Below are 23,988 nucleotides of genomic sequence, written 5' to 3'. Positions count from 1 at the left end.
GGAACACTGTGACTAGTAGGATTGGAGTTGGATACTGGTGCTCCCAGGTGGGAGTAGGATTTCAGCAGGCTGCATAACTTGCGGAGGTAGTGTTTGGAAGGTTCTTCTAGGTGTTGGAGTGTCAGTATTACAAATTGGGTGATGAGTTGTAGGTAGTGGGGATTGCATAGCAAAAATATTTTGCAGAGGGAGCGCAGGTGGTTCAGGGATGCCTGTGTTATGGAGATGTGTTTTTGTAGAACCAGGTTTGTGAGGGGAAATGACTGGTGGAATCTGAAAAGGTGAAGGTCATTGTGGAAGGAGGGCTGGGATCCAGAAATAGGGATTTTTATGGTTTGGCAATTGGAAGGGATTCCATGGCTGAGGCAGCATTTAAGGAAAAGGATATGGGGCAGGTTTTGACTAGGGATAGGGAAACTTTTCTGAACTGCTACAGGTAACTAGAGCAGGGGTCCATTGCGATGGGGAGGGGCGGGGAGGTATGTCACTGGGGAGGGAAGTTGGGATTGAAAGTGGAGGATGAAGGTTGAAGGTGGTTGCAGGGTGAGTTGAATAATGTAGACAGGTGCAAAGAGTGAAAGGAATTGTCCTGGGAGCACCTTCGAAGGAAAGGTATACAAACAAATGTGTGGCACAGCCATGAGCACCCAAAAGGCACCTTCCTATGCCAACTTCCTCATGGGAACCTAAATGAAACATTCCTAGCTTTCCAAAACCCTAAACTCCTGCTCTGGTTCAGGTTTGTTGATGGCATCTTTATAATCTGGACTGAAGGGCTCAATATCTTATCCTCATTCCTTCACAATCTCAACGCATTCTCTCCCATCCACTTCACCTGGTTCTCCTCCACCCATTGTGCCACCTTCCTAGATGATAATCTCCTTCTCTCAGATGGCTCCATCCACACCTCTGTCCAAATCAAACCCACCAGTCACCAACAGTAATCCCTTCCATACAGCCTGGCCACCCAGGCAGACATATCTTCAGTGACGAGAACTCCCTCACAAAAGGCCTTCACAGACCTAATACACAAACAGATATCCCACATCTTATCCTCACATACACTTTATGCTCACATCCATCCCAAGAACCAAATGCAAAGAAGTGCCCCCCTTATCGCCCAGTACCACCCCAGACTAGAACAACTGAACCATGTCCTGCATCAGGGCTTTTATTATCTATTATCATGCCCTGAAATGATGGACATCCTACCCAAGATATTTCCAAAACCACCTGAAGTGGTGTTCTGCCACACACCCAGCCTACACAACATCCTAGTCCTTCCTTATGCCGCTTCTGGTACCAGTCCCCTGCCATAGGGATCATACCTTTGTGGAAGACATAGGTGCTAGATCTACTCAATCCATCCACCCAGCACCACCTACTCCAGTCCCATCACAGGCTTATCCTACCCCATCAGAAGCCAGGCCACCTGTGAAACCACCCATGTTATATACCAGCTCTACTGCAACCACTGCATGGCATTTTACATTGTATGACAACCACCCAGCTGTCAACTAGAATGAATGGCCACTGCCAACCTGTTGCGAAAAATAAGGTGAACCACCCAGTGGCACAACATGCAGCAGAGCACAACATGCGACATTTCAGTGGCTGCTTCACAAGCCATGCCATCTGGATCCTCTCCACAACCACCAGCTTTTCTGAGCTGCACAGGTGGGAGCTATCCTTACAGCACATCCTTCACTCCCGTAACCTCCTTGGCCTAAACGTAAGGTAACTCAGTGTCCCCTCACCCCCCCCCTCCCCACTAGTGTGTGTGTGTGTGTGTGTGTGTGTGTGTGTGTGTGTGTGTGTGTGTGTGTGTGTGTGTGAGAGAGAGAGAGAGAGAGAGAGAGAGAGAGAGAGAGAGTGTGTGTGTGTGTGTGTGTGTATCCCCACCCAATTCATGTCAGCTAGTTGTGTGCTGCTATCTGATTCCCTGTTTTGATGAAATCACATGTCCAGCCATCAGTGAAAAGATCTATGCAAGAAGTATACAACAACTACAACCATCATACCTTGGCTAAAATCTGGCAGAGAACCCAAAAAATTCTGGTCCTACATAAAATCACTAAGTGGGTCTATGGCTTCCACACAGTCACTCATTGACCAGTTTGGTTTGGCAGTAAAGATAGCAAAATGAAGGCTGAATTTTTAAATTACATGTTTAAGAAATTGTTCATGCAGGAGAATCAAAAAAACATACCATTGTTTGACCATCACACAGAGTCCCCATATTAATGACATAGTGACAAACATCCCTGGCATAGAGAAACAACTGAAAGAGTTGAAAACAAATAAGTTTCCAGGTCTGGATGGAATCCCAATTTGATTTACAAAGAGTCATTCGCCCCTTACTTGGTTTGCATTTACCGCAAATCTCTTGACCAACGTAAAGTGCCAAGCGGCTGTAGAAAAGTGCACCTGACTCCTGAAGAATAAAAGAATGAACCCACAAAATTACAGACCAATACCCTTAACATCAGTTTTCTGTGGAATTCTAGACAACATTCTGAGTTTGGATATAATACATTTCTTAAAGACAAAAATCTCATGTCCACAAATCAACACAGCTTTAAAAAGCATCACTTGTGCAAAATCCACTTTGCACTTTTCTCACGTGATACAGTACACTGTGAACTGTGGGTGAAGGGAAACATGCAGATTCCATACTTCTAGATTTCCAAAAACCATTCGACATTATACCCCATTGCAGAATTTTAACAAAGGTACAGGCATACAGAACAGGCTCCCAGATATGTGACTGGCTGAAAGACTTCTAGGAAATAGAATCCAGTATGTTGTCCTCTATGGTGAGTGTTCATTGGACACATGGGTAACATCAGGAGCGCCCCAGGAAAGTGTGACAGGACTGTTTCCATTTTCTATATACATAAATGATCTGGCAGACAGGGTGGGCAGCAGTATGATGCTGATGATGCTGTGGTGTACAGGAAGGTGTCAAAGATAAGTGACTATAGGTTGATACAAGATGAACTAGAAAAAATTTCTAGTTGTGTGATGAATGGCAGCTGGCTTTTAATGTAGAAAACTGTAAGTTAATAAGGATGAGTAGGAGAAACAAGCCCATAATGTTCAGATATAGCATTAGTTGCATCCTGCTTGACACAGCTCATCATTTAAATATCTGGGCATAATGTTGTGAAGTGATATGAAATGGAATGGGCATGTAAGGTTTGTGGTAGGGAAGGTAAATGGTCACCTTCGGTTTATTGGGAGAATTTTAGGAAAGTGTAGTTCATCTGTAAATGAGACCACATACAGAACACTACTGAGAAAGCTTATGAATTGGCATTTGAAGCTGACTGTTTCCATTTTCTATATACATAAATGATCTGGCAGACATTCCAAAACCACCTGCCACCAAAATACATTTCCTTGTAAATAATAGATTTCAGCTATCAGTCGTCCTTTGGAAATTTTATTGGCAGATCTAGATTTCAGCTAGAAACTAGCCATTCTCAATGTTAAGAATACAACAGGTACATAGTTAGATGATGTCATAAAAAAGTTGCAATTAACGGCTTAACTCATATGGTTTGTATATTACATACCACTATCATTTTCGTTCAATGCATGTAATGCCTGTTGGTTGGGCTTCATCCACAGTTCATTGAATACTAATGTTTGCGGAAGGTGGTCTGTGTGGAGAACACATCAGTTGGTTACATGGTGCCATCTGTGTGAACTACTTATAAACCTCAATGTAAGTAAACCACTTCAAATTTAATTACATAAAATGGAACATAAATAAAATTCTTACATTGTTGTCTGACTTATTTCATATTTATCATCAAGTTATAAAATTTCCGTGTTCACTCCTTGTGAGTCCGTTATTATTATTAAAACATTTAAATTATGTCAGGTGGGTAAAACATTTTTAATTTTTAAAAAAATGTTTTAATAATAATAATAATGGACTCACAAGGAGTGGACATGGAAATTTTATTACTTTATGATAAACATGAAATAAGTCAGAAGACACTGTAAGAATTTTACTTATGTTCCATTTTATGTAATTAAATTTGAAGTGGTTTACTTACATTGAGATTTATACGTAGTTCACATTGATGGCGCCATATAACCAACTGATGTGTTCTCCACACAGCCTGCCTTCCACAAACATTAGTATTCAATGAACTGTGGATGAAGCCTGACCAACAGGCATTACATGCATTGATCAAAAATGATGGTGGTAAGTAATATACAAACCATATGAGTTAAGCCATTAATTGCAATTTTTTATGACATCATCTAACTATGTAGTTGTATTCTTAGCATTGAGAATGGCTAGTTACTATCTGAAATCTAGATCTGCCAATAAAATTTCAAAAAGCCGACTGATAGCTGAAATCTATTATTTACAAGTCAATATAACAGTCGCTGCATGCAACAGCCTCTGAATGGAGGGTAACCTGATGAAAATACATTTTGCTTAGGGACTATGACAGTAAGATATGGGAAATTTGGGCTCATTCAGAGGTATATAGACATTGTTTTTCCCTCGTTCTGGCTGTGAGTGGCACAGGAAAGGAATGACTAGTTGTGGTACAGGGTACCATCTGCCACGCACCATATGGTGGCTTGCAAAGTATGTATGTGGATGTAGATGTGGATAATTAAGGCATAAGGCACATCAGATTACTGAGAGTGTCTGACATTCAGTGTAAATACATAGGGACTACACTTATTAAATGTAAACATAAATTTATTTTGATAGAAAACATAGTCCTTAAATGTGTACATACAGCGTGTCCCAGAAGGAATTGTCAGTACCGAAGGATATGACAGGAAGACTCATTTGATGCAAAAAATTCCACATGGACACATGTCCCATTCTGAATGGTTTCCAAGATAGGACACATTTAATGTACATTTTTATTTATTTTATGTATTATTCAATAATTGTCAGGTTTACTTATACATGTAAAACAGTTAGTAAACATTACAACATGTGTTTGACAAAGAATAAAATGAAAAATAACATATTTTTAATTCATTCTCTCTAAGCAGTACCGTACACATCACATTAACATTAACGGTATTCTTTCAACAGCATCAGGAGCACTACCATCACAGAACCCATAAACATAGACCATATCTGCATACTTTTCATTAGTGTAGATGTTTCAAATGATTTTTCCTGACATACCCCTGGATATTGACCATCCTCATGGGATACCATGTATACAGTAGTAGTGCTCACCATGAAACATGACCTGAAATTTTAATTGTCACAATGGTGATGTGCGATTGCTGCTTGTTTTATAATGCAACCAGTTTAAAAACATCATATTGGCAGTGCACATATCTGGTTGTCGCATATGTTCTCCAGGATAATGTCTGCAACTTCAGCACCAGCAGGGTGAGAAATCTTCTTGCTCCCTCCTTGTATGTCCTCTTTTCAAAATTGGGTGCTTAAGACCTAGCTGTCCTGCACCCTCAAAACCTTATTATCTTTTTAGAACTTCCATCATCACTTTACTGCATGCTTCTGATCATTTCTTCATCCGTTAAAGTTTAGTCTATCTCAAAGTCTTTCTAATTCAGCCACTTGGCAACATCATCTGCATCAATTTCTCTTCCTCCTCCTCCTGCTTGAAGTTTGTGGTACATGGCAATGTACAAAATGTGACCAATTGACTGGCTCATTGCTGTTGCCCAGTATTGGCTCCAACTCAGCAACAATGGACTGACACACTTTTCTCCAGATCATCATTAAAGTAGCCTTTTTCACTTAAGCCCAAGCTTCTGCTATTTGGAAAACATCATCACATAAGTTGCTTGGTTTCATCACCTTTAATATAGCCTCAGTAGAGTCATTTTTACATTTGTTCAGCAAGGAGACAAGAATTTCAGGTCGATAGTGATGTTTGATTGGTTGCAGAATTCCCTGGTTTATGAGCCGAATCAGGGCTGTCACAATAGGTCAAAGAAAGAGTGCTTGAATACCATCGGAGTTCAGAGTCACATCAGAGAGATGACTCAGAATATTGTCATTTACAAGGGTATCTGTCTGTGGAAGTTTTTTCTTCTTCAGTTCAAATGTTTCATGTAACCACTATGAGAATAATTATTCCTCTATCAGTGCACACTTTTTTCTGAGCATAATACTGCACTGGTGCTTGTGGGGTGGTGCTCGACCTGGGAGTAAGTTGGTTCAAATCCTGGTGGTGTAAAAAATGGTTACTTCCAGTATTTGGCCAGCAAGGGGAGGAAAGCTGTTGGCATAAATTTCCTGATCATCAGACTTTGTGCCAGCATCCTGGTTTACATAACAAACCTCTCTGCATTGTCTCATGAAGCGAGGACATGGAGCACTTTGTAAATAAGTAAACAAATATTAATTAATATATCTAAAACAAAGATGACGTGACTTACCAAACAAAAGCGCTGGCAGGTTGATAGACACACAAACAAACACAAACATACACACAAAATTCAAGCTTTCGCAACCAACGGTTGCTTCATCAGGAAAGAGGGAAGGAGAGGGAAAGACGAAAGGATGTGGGTTTTAAGGGAGAGGGTAAGGAGTCATTCCAATCCCGGGAGCGGAAAGACTTACCTTAGGGGGAAAAAAAGGACAGGTTACACTCGCACACACACACACACACACACACACACATATCCATCTGCACGTACACAGACACAAGCAGACATTTGTAAAGGCAAAGAGTTCGGGGAGAGATGTCAGTCGAGGCGGAAGTACAGAGGCAAAGATGTTGTTGAATTACAGGTGAGGTATGAGCGGCGGCAACTTGAAATTAGCGGAGGTTGAGACCTGGTGGGTAACAAGAAGAGAGGATATACTGAAGGGCAAGTTCCCATCTCTGGAGTTCTGACAGGTTGGTGTTAGTGGGATGTATCCAGATAACCCGGACGGTGTAACACTGTGCCAAGATGTGCTGGCTGTGCACCAAGGCATGTTTAGCCACAGGGTGATCCTCATTACCAACAAACACTGTCTGCCTCTGTCCACTCATACGAATGGACAGTTTGTTGCTGGTCATTCTCACATAGAAAGCTTCACAGTGTAGGCAGGTCAGTTGGTAAATCACATGGGTGCTTTCACACGTGGCTCTGCCTTTGATCGTGTACACCTTCCGGGTTACAGGACTGGAGTAGGTGGTGGTGGGAGGGTGCATGGGGCAGGTTTTACACTGGGGGCAGTTACAAGGGTAGGAGCCTGAGGGTAGGGAAGGTGGTTTGGGGATTCCATAGGGATGAACTAAGAGGTTGCAAAGGTTAGGTGGACGGCAGAAAGACACTCTTGATGGAGTGGGGAGGATTTCATGAAGGATGGATCTCATTTCAGGGCAGGATTTGAGGAAGTCGTATCCCTGCTGGAGAGCCACATTCAGCCCACATGGAATGTTTCCCTCTATTATACAAATATTAATAAATAAATACTGAACTGGTAGTGTATTTATGTCTCTGTGTTGAAAACAATTTGGATGTTGGGATTTCCAGTCACCATGAGCAGTAGTTTATGAATCCACTATGTTGTACAACATACCATTAATGTAAAAGCACTGTTTCTGTTGTTTGTGCCTCATTCTTGGTTCAAATGGCTCAAATGGCTCTGAGCACTGCTGCCAAGTTCTTTGTTAAATGCAGCTGATTTTTCCTTTAATATTTGCCCACTGACTGGAATTCCTTTACTGCATTGTTGTATCAAGCATCTATAAACAGCTAAGTCCTGTTCTTCATTCTAACTCTTTTGTATAATATAACGTTTTCCCAGCTCTCTCCCCATTTGGGTTGCATACTGTCAAATAATATCTTTCTCTCTGATGTCATAAATACACCACCAGAAAAAGAAAAAAGAAATTAGTACAGCCTTTTAGAGTGTTCAAATTTGTCCTTGGTTTTTTGTTGTGACAGTACATATGGCGTACATGAAATAATTACATTTACAGTTCAATAATACAAGGTTCTGCGATACTGGGTATCCATCCATGCTGAAACACCCATATTAGTATGTGATGTAGCCTCCACAGGTGGCAGTGTGGGTTATGAGTGGCATCCAGTCGATCATACAGATGGCGAATACTGTCCTGGGATATGTTATGCCATGCGAGCTCTAATTGTTAATGTAGTTCTGTGAGAGCTGTTGGTTGACGAGTCACTTCTCATCCCATCATATCCCACATGTGCTCGACTCGAGACAAGCCTGGTGATTGTACTGGCTAGGGAAGCTGTTGCACGTCTTGCGGAACACGTTGAGTTTCATAGGTAGTGTGTGGGTAAGCGTTATCCTGTTGGAACAGCATGCAGTCTCCCTGTTGCAAGAACAGCAAAAGAATGGGTCTAACAACATTTTGAATGTGCCAATCACTTTTTAGCATCACCTCCAGAAACACTAAAGATAAAATGAGAGTTGTAGCTTATGGTCTGGGATGAGGCCTGTGTGTCTTGGATGAATGCAATCTACGAGATGATGCTCACCAGGTCTACGCTGTACACGCAAATGGTCCTCACTTACATGCACGCAAAATCTGCTTCCATTGCTGAAGATCACAGCATGCCATTCTGTCTTCCAAGTGGTCCTCTGATGGCATCAGCCAAGCCATGCTTATCAGTGGTGTGATGTGCATGGAAGACGAACTAGATGCATGCATACCCTATGTCCCACTGTTAATAATGAGTTTGCAACAGTTCATGTTGAGACATATGGACTCACAAGCCATCTTATATGTGCTGTGATAGCTGTACAATTTGCCTTTAGAATATAATGATCCTGGCAAGTACATGGGCTGCTTGGACATCCAGAACTTTGTCTATAAGTGAGAGAATATTCACTTGACAACTGATACCAGCAACATTGAATGAGTGATAAGCGCTTCCAACATGTGTGGCAGTTCTCCAAAAGGACCATCTTGCCACTTGAAAGGTTACAATTTGACCCCTTTCAATCTCACTCTATTGGATGTAGGAAGCATGAGTGCATCTCAAAGGCATGGTTACCTGCTTGCTTCACATATTTTCACCACACCAAGCCTTTGAGCTGTGAGCATTTGCTATTAGAGGGTAGACACAGATGGCTCTCTGGTAACTATGCCACTACACACTCTGTTGGTTCGCAAGATTGAAACCAGTATCAGTGCATCTACTATACCCCAAGCAGCATATTCTGGTATTGGATCAAAGTCAACCTTATCTATCCAAGTGTACTAATTTGTTTTCCAGCAGTGTAGATGCTCATCCAGCTTTCTAGTCAGCAGAAATGGCTGTCTGCAAAGAAATTGGTTCAGCTTATCTAAAATTTAATTTTCCTGCTTGTGGTATTGTGTAATGTGTTCCCTTTTAAAAGCAAAGATGCTGAATTGCAAAGAATGCCACTATTTCGAGAACTTGACTAGAGGCAGGATGTGGGCCGATTACCAAGAGGGCAGCCTACTATGCTCTCGCCTTGTAACAGACATTATGCAACTGCTATTTCTGAAATAAGCAATAAGCAATAATTTGGAAGCACAATATCGAGAGTAGATGTGAAACATAAATTAATAATAATAATTTGCAAACCACTGGCAAGCCTACTTAAGAGTAATAACAATTTATAAAGTTATTTTAAGTGTGGCAATTTTAACACTAATTTATGAAATATATCTTCTGTACACAAAACCAATTGCAAAATAATTTAGATAAGATATTGGTAAGGTGCAAAAATTGGCAGTTAACACTAAATAATGAAAAGTGGGATGTCCTCCACGTGGGTGCTAAAAGGAATCCATTGAACTTTGGTTACTCAATAAATTTATCAACTCTAAAGGTCATATATTCATCTAAATGCCTAGGAATTATACGAGGGCAGTTCAATAAGTAATGCAACACATTTTTTTTCTCGGCCAATTTTGGTTGAAAAAACCGGAAATTTCTTGTGGAATATTTTCAAACATTCCCGCTTCGTCTCGTATAGTTTCATTGACTTCCGACAGGTGGCAGCGCTGTACGGAGCTGTTAAAATGGTGTCTGTAACGGATGTGCGTTGCAAACAACGGGCAGTGATCGAGTTTCTTTTGGCGGAAAACCAGGGCATCTCAGATATTCATAGGCACTTGCAGAATGTCTACGGTGATCAGGCAGTGGACAAAAGCACGGTGAGTCATTGGGCAAAGCGTGTGTCATCATCGCCGCAAGGTCAAGCAAGACTGTCTGTTCTCCCGCGTGCGGGCCGGCCGTGCACAGCTGTGACTCCTGCAATGGCGGAGCGTGCGAACACACTCGTTCGAGATGATCGACGGATCACCATCAAACAACTCAGTGCTCAACTTGACATCTCTGTTGGTAGTGCTGTCACAATTGTTCACCAGTTGGGATATTCAAAGATTTGTTCCCGCTGGGTCCCTCGTTGTCTAACCGAACACCATAAAGAGCAAAGGAGAACCATCTGTGCGGAACTGCTTGCTCGTCATGTAGCTGAGGGTGACAATTTCTTGTCAAAGATTGTTACAGGCGATGAAACATGGGTTCATCACTTCGAACCTGAAACAAAACGGCAATCAATGGAGTGGCGCCACACCCACTCCCCTACCAAGAAAAAGTTTAAAGCCATACCCTCAGCCGGTAAAGTCATGGTTACAGTCTTCTGGGACGCTGAAGGGGTTATTCTGTTCGATGTCCTTCCCCATGGTCAAACGATCAACTCTGAAGTGTATTGTGCTACTCTTCAGAAATTGAACAAACGACTTCAGCGTGTTTGTAGGCACAAAAATCTGAACGAACTTCTCCTTCTTCATGACAACGCAAGACCTCACACAAGTCTTCGCACACGAGAGGAGCTCACAAAATTTCAGTGGACTGTTCTTCCTCATGCACCCTACAGCCCCGATCTCGCACCGTCGGATTTCCATATGTTTGGCCCAATGAAGGACGCAATCCGTGGGAGGCACTACGCGGATGATGAAGAAGTTATTGATGCAGTACAACGTTGGCTCTGACATCAACCAGTGGAATGGTACCGTGCAGGCATACAGGCCCTCATTTCAAGGTGGTGTAAGGCCGTAGCATTGAATGGAGATTACGTTGAAAAATAGTGTTGTGTAGCTAAAAGATTGGGGAATAACCTGGTGTATTTCAATGCTGAATAAAACAACCCCTGTTTCAGAAAAAAAAATGTGTTGCATTACTTATTGAACTGCCCTCGTAATTTCACACAACTTAAATTAGAAACAACACCAAAAAATGTTGTGGATAAGGCAAACTAAAGACTGCTTTTTAATGGAAGAACACTTATAAGATGCAAAAGATCTACTGAAGAGACTGCCTACCCTATACTTGTCCGTCCTCTTTTGGAGTAGTGATGCATAGTGTGGAATTCTTACCATATAGGATTAATGGAACATATTGAGTAATTCAAAGAAGGGAGCATGTTTTGTGTTACTGAGAAACAGGGGAGAGAGTGTCATGGATGCTATACAGGATTTGGGCTGGAAATCGTTAAAACAAAGGCTTTTACGTTGCGGTGGTACCTTCTCCTGAAATTTCAGTCAGCAACTTTCTCCTCAAAACGTGACAATAATTTATTGATGCTGATCTACATGGAGAGAAATGATCATCATATAAAATAAGGGAAACAAGAGCTTGTACAGAAAGATATAGGTGTTCTTTTAATAAAATATTCTTGGATTTCACCCGCATCAAGTGGTTTACTGGCCACAAGCTTTCGGCAGAGATCTCCTCCGTCATTGCCAAGTGGATGACTGTCATGTGGTTGTCATTTCCATGCTTATATAGCCGTGCTGTCACTCATGACATCACTGGCACTTGGTCCTGCACCATATATGGTAATGTTTTGGCCGCAAGACCACCGGGCCCGCATCAACTCCCTCAACACCGGATCCACGCTGTACTCAGCTGCAATCCAACATCTCTGTTGAAGGTGTTGTCAGAAATTCTAATCTCTATGGCCTCATTTATCACGCTATCCCAGAAGCAATTAGTCCATATAATAATAGACGTCTCACCTCAACAGCACCCACGACCACGTCAACTTCACAATGGAAGTAGATGGGGAGGGCTCCATGACATTCTTGGATGTGCTTGTCTGTTGTAAACCCATTGGATCTCTAGGTCATAGCATTTACCACAACCTCACCCACACAGATCGGTATCTGCACGCCACCAGCTTCCATCACCCAGCACAGAAACAGTCAGTTCTGAGGACCTTAGACCATTGAGTTGAAACTGTCTCATATGCTGAAAACTTGCCCAGAGAATTGAGCCACTTATGCAAAATTTTTAAAGAAAGTGGTTACAACAACAAACAGATCTCACAAGCAGTGTCATCCAACCCTCAAAGGAAGAAGACACAAAGCAGGTTGCATTCTTACCATTTTGTGGTTCGACAACAGGAAATATTAGCCAGCTCCTGAAGAGGCATAAAATAAACACAATCTTCAGGCCTCTGGCAAAGATCCGACAACTAATGAACTCTGTGAAAGACAATGTAGGCCTCAGAGCACCAGGAATTTAAGATACCATGTGGATGTGGGCAGTTATATGTCGGCCAGACTGTTCGCACTATTGAACAGCGCCGCATAGACGTCTGCGCTATCCCGAAAAGTCAGCTGTAGCAGAACACGCTCTGGAAAACAGACACCGAACTGCATTTGATGAGACATCTATTATTAAAAGGACTAATGCCTTCTGGGATAGCGTGATAAATGAGGCCGTAGAGATTAGAATTTCTGAGAACACCTTTAACAGAGACAGTGGATTGCAGCTGACTACAACGTGGACTCCGGTATTGAGGGAGTTGAAGCAGGCCCGGCGGTTGCACGGCCAAAACATTACCATATATGGTGCGGGACTGAGCACCAGTGATGTCACGTGTGACATCACGAGCGATGGCGCAGCTACAGAAGCACATCAATGACAACCACACGACAGTCATCCACTTGACAATGGCAGAGGAGATCTCTGCAAAAGCTTGTGGGTAGTAAACCACTTGACATGGCTTGAAACCCCAGAATGTTTTATTAAAGGATATCACCGCAAAAGCATGATTTCGTACATAATGTACCTCTATGGGGAGGAGACATGGCACAGCATCAAATGCCTGGGAAAGCTGCGCGTTAAGAAGGCTAATTTATTAAGCTCACTCACCCTCCTACTATGCTGCCATGATGAGAAGACGGTTCCACGTTTTGCCATCGTTAATCATCACATCGACACCACGGTAGCCAGAAGAATTTTTCGTTGTGCTAGCTTCACCCTGCTGCGGGAGAGGACACATTTCACCAGAAAAAAGCTGTATACAAACGGTCGTGAGCTTTTGGCCGTTCAACTGCAACTGACAAGGTCAGTTTCAGCTTTAGATTGGAACTGGAAGAAACAGTTGCACGGCAAATGTCATCGAGACAGGGAGCAATGGAAAGCAGAAAGGGAAATTCAGTAGGCTTTCGCTGCAACAACATGGAGCAGAACATAAAGTTACGGAACATTCTGTGATCAACATGACAGCAAGAAACATCGATGCAGGTGTCATCTCAGCACTTAAGAAGGGACTTAATTATGCTCCATCGCCATGAAGCATCCCCTTCGCTGACATATTGAGTGGTGTTGAACAAGCGGTTCATAAGTTTCCAAGTGATGTGGCTGAGGAAATTCATAGAGAAATGAGCCATATTCTTTTAAAATCCAAACGACCAGCTTCAAACATGACTAGAGCTGAACACAGTGGCCTCCATGCTCTCCAGAATTATCCTCTCACCATCGTCCAACCAGCTGACAAGGGCAATGCTGCCATCTTAATGGAACAAGCAAACTATGACGCAAAAATCAGACGGATGTTGGAGGAAGACACGTACCAAAAATTACCTCAGGACCCAACATCCAGAATAGTGAGGAAGACTTCAGAGATTCTCAAATGGTCATCGCTGGAAGAGAATACTATTAAGAACCTACTCCTCAAGGCACCAAGACCGCCCACATTCTATGGTCTGCCGAAGGTGCATAAGAAGGACACACCATTGAGGCCGATAGTGAGTACCATCAGATCGATGACCTATAAACTTGCTAAACATCTGGCCAGCCTCCTCTCTACACACGTTGGACACTGTGGACACCATATAAAGAATATGGCGGACTTCATCAATTGGATTAAAGGTCTGCAACTTGCTGAAGGGGATATTATGGTTAGCTTCTATGTGGTTTCTTTATTCACATGTGTCCCCATCACAGACTCTATTGACTAGCTATCCCAGCTCTTTGACCACACCATCATGGATTTATTTAAGCACTCTCTGATGTCATCATATTTCTTACATGATGGAGAATACTTTAACCAAACTGACGGTGTGGCGATGGGAAGTCCATTAGCTCCAGTAGTAGCCAACCTCTTTATGGAGCATTTCGAAGACACTGCCTTGGACACAGCTCCTGCAAAGCTGAGCTGTTTTTATCGCTATGTTGATGATACCTTCATCATTTGGCCACATCGACAAGAAAAGTTAGAAGAGTTCCTGGAGCACCTCAACAGCATCCATGGCCACATCAACTTCACAATGGAAGTAGAGAAGGAGGGCTCCCTGCCATTCTTGGACATGCTTGTCTGTTGTAAACCCAATGGGTCTCTAGGTCATAGCGTTTGCTGCAAGCTCACCCACACAGATCGGTATCTGCACGCCACCAGCTTCCATCACCCAGCACAGAAACAGTCAGTTCTGAGGACCTTAGTACATCAAGTTGAAACTGTCTCAGATGCTGAAAACTTGCCCAGAGAATTGAGCCACTTACCCAAAATTTTTAAAGAAAATGGTTACAACAACAAACAGATCTCACAAGCAGTGTCATTCAACCCTCAAAGGAAGAAGACACCAAGCAGGTTGCATTCTTACCATTTTGTGGTTCGACAACAGGAAATATTAGTCAGCTCCTGAAGAGGCATAAAATAGACACAATCTTCAGGCCTCTGGCAAAGATCCGACAACTAATGAAATCTGTGAAAGACAATGTAGGCCTCATAGCACCAGGAATTTATGATACCGTGTGGATGTGGGCAGTTCTATGTCAGCCAGACTGTTCACACTATTGAACAGCGCTGCATAGAACATGAAAGGTGTTACCATCTGCGCTATCCCGAAAAGTCAGCTGTAGCAGAACATGCTCTGGAAAATGGACACCGAACTGCATTTGATGAGACATCTATTATTAAAAGGACTAATGGCTTCTGGGATAGCGTGATAAACGAGGCCGTAGAGATTAGAATTTCTGACAACACCTTCAATAGAGACAGTGGATTGCAACTGACTGCAGCGTGCGATCCGGTATTGAGGGAGTTGAAGCGGGCCTGGCAGTCTTGCGGCCAAAGCATTACCATATATGGTGCGGGACCGAGCACCAGCAATGTCACAAGTGACGGCGTGGCAATATAAGCACGGAAGTGACAACCACACAACAGTCATCCACTTGACAGAGGAGATCTCTGCCAAAAGTTCGTGGGCAGTAAACCACTTGACATGGCTTGAAACCCGAGAATGTTTTATTAATGGATATTGCCGTGAAAGCATGCATTTGTATATAGGTGTTCTTTTTTTCCATGTCCTGCACAAGAGTGGAATGACAGAGAATAAGTGTGAATTGAGGTTCGATGAACCCTCTGCCAGGCACTTATGTGTGATTTGCAGAGTAGCCATGTAGATATAGATTTATACAACCTGTGTATCAGGATATGCATCAGTTCTGGCATCAGTCACTTCACTATAGCGTTCTCTGGCCAGCTACATCTCAAGGCAAAGTTGGTGTCAGTGGTGGTGCAGAAGTCCATGTACAAAAGCCACAGAATACATTACTGATATGTGATGGGCTGAGCTCATCCTGTAGGTCCAGGATGTGTGGCGTCCGATATCTTGGGCCCAAACTGGGCTGCCCTCCTGTAAAGGTGAGGCCCAGTGATGTAATGTGTCAGTGGCTTACACAAAATCTCCAAAGAATGTGATGATGGTTGCCTTCTGTGGAAGTAGTCCTGCAAGTTACTAGAAGGACACAGGGTGTGTAGGTGTGGTGTGAGACATCATTTCCTTGCAGGTGGCAGCTGCAACATAATCAGGACTTGTTTGAGTCCAATGGTTCTACATCTACATCTACATCTCCATCTACATTTATACTCCACAAGCCACCCAACGGTGTGTGGCGGAGGGCACTTTACATGCCACTGTCATTACCTCCCTTTTCTGTTCAAGTCGCATATGGTTCACGGGAAGAACGACTGTCTGAAAGCCTCTGTGCGCATTCGAATCTCTCTAATTTTACATTCGTGATCTCCTCGGGAGGTATTAGTAGGGGGAAGCAATATATTCGATACCTGATCCAGAAACGCACCCTCTTGAAACCTGGCGAGCAAGCTACACCGCGATGCAGAGCACCTCTCTTGCAGAGTCTGTCACTTGAGTTTGCTAAACATCTGCGTAACACTATCACAGTTACCAAATAACCCTGTGACGAAATGCGCCGCTCTTCTTTGGATCTTCTCTATCTCCTCCGTCAACCCGATCTGGTACGGATCCCACACTGATGAGCAATACTCAAGTATAGGTCGAAAAAGTGTTTTGTAAGCCACCTCCTTTGTTGATGGACTACATTTTCTAAGGACTCTCCCAATGAATCTCAACCTGGTACCCACCTTACCAACAATTAATTTTATATGATCATTCCACTTCAAATCGTTCCGCACGCATACTCCCAGATATTTTACAGAAGTAACTGCTACCAGTGTCTGTTCCGCTATCATATAATCATACAATAAAGAGAGGTTGTAACCGAAATCTGTCTCCAGTGGTTGCTTGGAAGAATATTTTGGCAAGTGGCATCTTAGTCTTTATGGCGTCTCATGAATCATAAATTGAAAGACATGGAAAGAGTCGATCCCAAAAAATAGTCCACTATGGGATCAGTTACCACAAGAAAAATTACTGGATGAGTGACTTTGTTGTGAGTAAATAAAACAAAGCTTTCCTAGCAAAGGTATTCAATGATATTCATACATCCACTGGTTCATATCAAGTGCCTGCAAGAGAGGTACCCTTAAACTAAAGGAGTAGATTGGTTCAGCGAGGACACATGCCCACCTGTGTTCAGAAGTAATTTCATAGGATGTTTGCCTATGAAAACATCTAAGTACATTTGCAGGTTTTTGCCCAAGAAGTCTGCACTTTTGTAGGTTTATCACTCACTTGATACACTTTCTTATATTAGTGCTTATCTCCCATGGAACTACTACAACATACCACTTGCAGGTGTCCTTTTTTCACACCTGTGACAAGTTGCACAGTGATGGGGGCACACACTGTGGGTGTGGTTAAGGAAACAATTTTTACAGCTGGACAATGTCTCTGCTGCTGATTTGGCCTGTCAATGCCTGTGTGGTTGTTCATCAGGTCATCTGGGACTCAGAGCAGGTGGAGCCCCTGTCAGAGTTGGCATGACATTCCATGTAAGTCAAGCAAGAGAACTGACAGCCACATAATCTTCCATCATAAACTTGAGTTAGATGGAAGTTTCACAGACTTGAGTTTTGTGCTTTACTTCCATCAGAGATGTATCTGACTTCCACTTATTTCCTTGTTGGCACTAAGATGCACTATCACATCTGCACAATTCTAACCACATACCTATTTAATACCTGTAGGTCAGCAGCTGGGCCTGCATATGATTGTGGCCTTTTTCCACTGCCAAAATTCTAACCTGACTGCAGTCACATGTGCCTCCATCAAAAACTGTTCTTGGAATAATGAAAACATTCTAGGTAACTCAGATTCTACCAGGTTCATTATTGGCTTTAGTTCTTGTATTAGATGATACATTTCCTGACACGAACATGACCTTTTGTCTTTCTGTACTGAAAATGTGACAAGCCAAAAAATTTAATTGTTGTCATTGGTAGTAAGTGTCCCAATCTTCATATTGTTCATTAAATGGTGGGAAGGCTATAACAGAAGGGGAATGAGTGACATTCCTGCAACAGTCCCTAATGTTTCCACTGCCTGTAATATAGCTGTTATTAGCTCCTAATAACACTACTCAGTTTGTGTTAGTATAGCAGTGGTTCCTCCATGTGTGAAAAACACACATCTTCATCTAATTACATAATTTTTCCAAGTCTGATTTGCAAGCATCACCAATCTCATCCTCATCACTACATTTGTAAAAATGTGATCTACACACATTACTAACACAGTTTATTCATAACAAAATAAATGTATAGAAGATACTATTAGGAAACAGTGCAAGCTGTTATTAAGTTCATATTGTCAGCAAAGAACAGTCCAAGGAGTATCAGAGTTCTGTCTATGGTAATTAAAATCCACCAGAACAACAACACTGTAACCAATATGATAACAACTGCACCATGCACTCCACTATTTGCATCATAACACACAAAAAAGATTGTCAGGCCAATCCTGCACCAGATTATGTGTTGGAGTCTGGTGGGATCCTGTCAGAGGACACACCTGACATTCAGCACCATCTGAACAGTGGCCTGATACCACTGATAGCAATGTTGCGCCAGTTATTCAGTGTCCACAGTAATATTGGGAGGTGCCCCTACAACATCCTATACTGGAAATTATTCTGATGGCAAATGTAGCAGAACACAGCCTTTACAAGATCTAGAGGATGTGACTTTCCCTCTTAATCCTTAAATCTACGAAGAAACTCTAGAATTTAGGGAGATCATAGAATATACCAACAGGCAGAGTCTTGTCGTCTGGTCACTTCAAAATGACAAAACATCATTTTGTGAATGGTTATACACATTTTGTTTTCAAATTAAAATTGTTTTTACTATTAAGAAAGGCTGAAGTTGTCCAGAAGCTTCACGACTGTGTTCTGGAATGCACAAGCATGCAGCAAGTTTTCAAGTAATTTATATTATTGTGGCAATAAAAGGGAGACAGGATGCTAATTTGTAACATCTGCAGCAACACCTTTTTTTTGTAAAGAGGCTTTGCAAATTTCATTCTGTCAGGCTAGATACATTGAATTAGTGGTGGTGCTCATAGTGTTTGGCATATACACAAAGAGCCAAACAAACTAGTACACCTTCCTAATATCGCAGAAGTGCCGCAACATGACATGTCTGAAGTAGTGCTGCGGGGAATTGACACCATGAATCCTGCAGGGCTGTCCATAAATCTGTTAAGAGTACGAGGGGATGGAGATCTCTTCTGAACAGAAAATTGCAAGGCATTCCATATATGCTCAATAATGTTCATGTCTGGGGAGTTTGGTGGCCAGAAGAGTATTCCTGGAGCCACTCTGTAACAATTCTGGGAATGTGGGGTGTCACGTTGTCCTTCTGGAATTTCCCAAGCCTATCGGAAAGCACAATGGACATGAATGGATGCAAGTGATCAGACACGATGCTTATGTATGTGTCACCTGTCAGAGTCATATCTAGACTATCTGGGTCCCATACAACTCCAATTGCACATACCCCACACCATTGAAGAGCCTCCACCAGCTTGAACAGTCCCCTGCTGGCATGCAGTGTCCATGGATTTGTGAGGTTGGCTCCATACCCATACATGTCCATCCACTTGATACAATTTGAAATGAGATTTGTCCGACCAGGCAACATGTTTCCAGTCATCAGCAGTCCAGTGTCGGTGTTGACGGGCCCAGGCAAGGCATAAAGCTTCGTGTCATGCAGTCATCAAGGGTACACAAGTAGGCCTTCAGCTCCAAAAGCCCATATCAATGATGTTTTGTTTAATGTTCGCATGCTGACACTTGTTGATGGCCCAGCATTGAAATCTGCAGCAATTTTCAGAAGGGTTTGCACTTCTTTTACATTGCACGATTCTCTTCAGTCATCATTGTTCCCGTTCTTGCATGATCTTTTTCTAGCCACAGCAATGTCGGAGAGTTGATGTTTCATCAGATTCCTGATATTCACAGTACACTCATGAAATGGTCGTATGGGAAAATCCACACTTCATTGCTACCTCAGAGATGCTGTGTCCCATTGCTCATGCGCCAACTATAACACCACCTTTAAACTCAATTAAATCTTGACAACCTTCCACTGAAACAGCAGTAAACAATCTAAAAACTGTGCCAGACACTTGTTATTTTATATAGGCGTTGCCGACTGCAGTGCCGTATTCTGCCTGTTTACATATCTCTGTATTTGAATACCTATACCAGTTTCACTTCACCGCAGTATTGTGTCCAAAAGGGACTGTCACACATTCAATATTTATTGTCCGACACTGAGTATTGCACAATAATGTTGATGTTTGAGTGGTCTTGATGGTTTGCCCAAATATTGAATGAGACTGCAGAGTTTTTAAAATACTGATGAATGCTCAATGTATTTTGCCATGTAAGGGTAACAGTGTGCAATAAATGGCAATTCCTGCCAAGACAGAGAGAAATTCAGTTCATTCCAAATAAATTTTTGCTAAGAGCTGAAACAAGCAAATAGCGAAAATTCACAATGTGTGTTGAAGGATGTGTATTAAAGCAACATGTTATACTTTGAGAAATGAAATTCCTGACTGTTTAGGAAATGCTAGATAAATTATTGTCCACAATAGCAGAGGAAACTTAGGATCATGGTTTCATGGCAGTAAGCAGGAACATTTATTTTACTTGTATCAGTTTTCTGAATTAGCAAATAAGATCAGGTCAGTTGTCTGGTGAGCTTCTCTCTCTCTCTCTCTCTCTCTCTCTCTCTCTCTCTCTCTCTCTCTCTCTGAGATAGAGACAGACATAGGATCATGTAAGTTTCAATCAGTAATCAGTAAATAATTGGTTTCATTCACAACAGAAATATATATAAAAAAACAGCACATGTTCATTATAAATTACACATTGCAGTTGTTTAATTTTGTTACTTTGTTGAAACAGTTTTATATCTCAACAGAGTTATTATAATGTAATTTTTAAATTGAATTTTCAAAATCTCTTGACTTCTGACTTTGTTCCTACCTGTGACTGAACAATTGACTCCCACTACTTGGGTCTTGTTTCTGTGTTCGAGGATAGAAGTATTATTTTCCATTTTTTTAAAAGCTGAATTTCTGTTTGATTTTAATTCGTTACATAGTTATCTCTTTTTGGCACTAGGAATTTTTATCCTTTGTGGCATTCAAGTTTACTGCTTACTTTCTTTTGCCACAACCTAGGAGGAAAAGTGATTAAATTTATCAGAAAAACATTTTAAGAATTTGACATAGTTTATGTTACTTGAATTGTAGGCATATACTACTTTCCCTGAAATCCCTTTATATATGCACATCTGGAGGTTTTAATTACTCCAATTTTGTGACATGAATAAACAGACCTGAATGATCTGAAATACCTAGGTCTCCTTCTTTGCATTTTCAATTTGATTGTGTGACTTAATATTATCAGTGCAGGTCGTTCATCTGCTGTTTGCTCTAGTGCCTTCAGGAACTTTGACTTGAAACCATATTTCTTAATTAAGTTGCAAAACTTTGTGAAATCCACTTAACTCTATAAAGCAACTATCAAACACACTCTCCCCATAAAAAAAATCAAAATTTTGTAATTTACCAAAGAATCAACAAGAATGCAAGAGTCTCCACGAGATTTGGTACTCCTACAAAAGCTGTAAGCTACCTTAAAATTATTAATACTATTTAACACTTGTAGAGAATCTTCTGTTAACCAGTATTTATTCACACACATTATTTTTATATTTACATATTCTGAAAGCAGAATTTTAAGTTCATCAATTTTAGACTATTTAAGTTAGGTAGGTCTGTTGTAAGCGGTTGATATTCTATTGCATCAGTGCATAATTTTTGTTTTTGACTGTGATTTTCACTGCATCATCTTTGGTATACACACTTAATATTTTCAGTTTGTACCTTTGTTTTGTCACCCCTATCAGAATGTATTGGTCTGTCTTGCTTTTAGAGGTTTTACACATTTATATCAACATTTTCCTGAAGTTTATAGAGCCTAACATTTTGAGGTTTAGTCTTTTTTCCTCCAGACATTTATCATGTAAAAACTTCTTTCATTCAATGAATACTGCTCCAAGTATGATGCACTGTTCCCTAATGCAGTTGTTTATTCTGTTGACGTAAGTATCGCTTGCTGAACTTCTGTGAATTATACCACCAATAACCACTAGAGGTTCGGCACACAGTTTTTGCTGATCTAATCAAGATTCTGTGTTTCAATCACTATTTCTTCCTAACTAATGCTGCAGATGGAGTTTGTGCCCACATGGATTACAACACATCTGCAGTTGTAGTTTCTTTATAATGTTCAACTTACACTTTTGTCCATTTTACTATAGGAACTATTGGCATTAAAATTTCCATTTTCAGCATTTCAATGTTAATGTCAAGCAGTTCAGTAATTTCTTCTTTAGAGGTCAATGTACTTACAAGTTCAGTGACTTCAGTACATAAACAAAACATAAACAAAACAGACATGAGCATAGTTTATATACCTCCCAGCTCTGCAGAAAGTGAAGAAATTGAAAGAATGTATGACAAGATAAATTAAATTTTAATAATAAGTTTATCACAGTCAAATAACCATGCAAATTCAAAGCAATGTGATAATAATAAATGAAATTAGTAATTTTACATATTGTGATTTGCATAGTCACTTATTTATTTATTTATTTATTTATTTATTCTTTGCCCATGGACTCCAGCTGAAAATTTAGCTGAGAGTATTGGGTGTGTCATACAATAAGCTATTAACATCATACTTGATTTCATTATATATAAATGAAACAAATGATTAAACAGAAATAGTCCATAATCATACAAAGGTATTACATGTTTCACATTATATGTACACACAAATCCAAACCACGTACATGATAATTTTAAACGTACATTTCAGTAATGATATAACATATTAAACACCATCTTAGTATTCACTCAAACTGTATATACATTTCTCTGTGAGATATAGTTTCAAATGATTTTTAAAACATTTTAGGTCTGTTTCTTTTTTAATGATTTTGGGGTTTATTAAAAAACCTTTTGCCTGCTTCTTCTGGGGCAGTCATAGACAGTTTTAGATTTCTGTTTATCATGTAGTAATTTTCATTTCCTCTTGTACCGTGTTTGTGTATATCTTTATTTAGGAGGTGTTTATCACTTGACCTTACCGCCATTATGCTTTGGTATATGTACAGTGAATATACTGTCATAATATGATAGTGTACAAAAGCTTGCCTACAGGTCTGTCTTGGTGGTATTTTTGCAATGCATCTCACTGCCCTTTTCTGAATTGTGAATATTCTTTTTAGGTAGCCAGCTTGTGCACTTCCCCATACATGAACTGAATAAGACAAATGTGGGAAGACAAGTCCATAATACATTGATCTGAGGATTTTATCATCCACATTCTTAGCTGTTTTATGCATGATGAAGATCTGTTTGTTTATCTTTTTACACAGTGCATCTATGTGCTCCCCCCATCCCAAATGTTTGTCTATTATAGTTCCTAAAAAATTTGTGCTGGTTACTTCTTTAATAGTCTTTCCATTTACATTAACATTTATATTATAATTTTCACTATGCTTGGTCTGAAATACTACATTCATTGTTTTAGACTGATTCATAAACAGGTTGTTTTGTGTTAAATATTTATTTGCATTTTCGATAGTCAGGAGAGCTTCCTTCTCAAGCTCCTCCTTTGTGTCAGCTGTGCATATGATTGTTGTGTCATCAGCTAGGGAAGTCATTTACGTAGAGTATAAATAGTATTGGCCCAAGCACAGACCCTTGGGGAACACCGTGTTTAACTGTTTGTAATTCTGATCTGTAGTTTGTTATATTTCCACCACTAGTATGTCTGATTTCTGTGCACTGTTTCCTATTTGTAATGTATGATTTAAGTATGTCATAGCATTTTCCTCTAATTCCATACTGATATAATTTCGTCATTAATTTTGAGTGGTTCACACAATCAAATGCCTTAGATAGGTCCATAAAAATCCCACAAGTCTTTTGTTGCCTG

Source organism: Schistocerca nitens, chromosome 4 (genome assembly GCF_023898315.1).
Source record: "Schistocerca nitens isolate TAMUIC-IGC-003100 chromosome 4, iqSchNite1.1, whole genome shotgun sequence".
Taxonomy (NCBI): Eukaryota; Metazoa; Arthropoda; class Insecta; order Orthoptera; family Acrididae; genus Schistocerca; species Schistocerca nitens.
The sequence above is the reverse complement of the archived record's forward strand: the minus strand, read 5'-3'. Positions refer to the sequence as shown.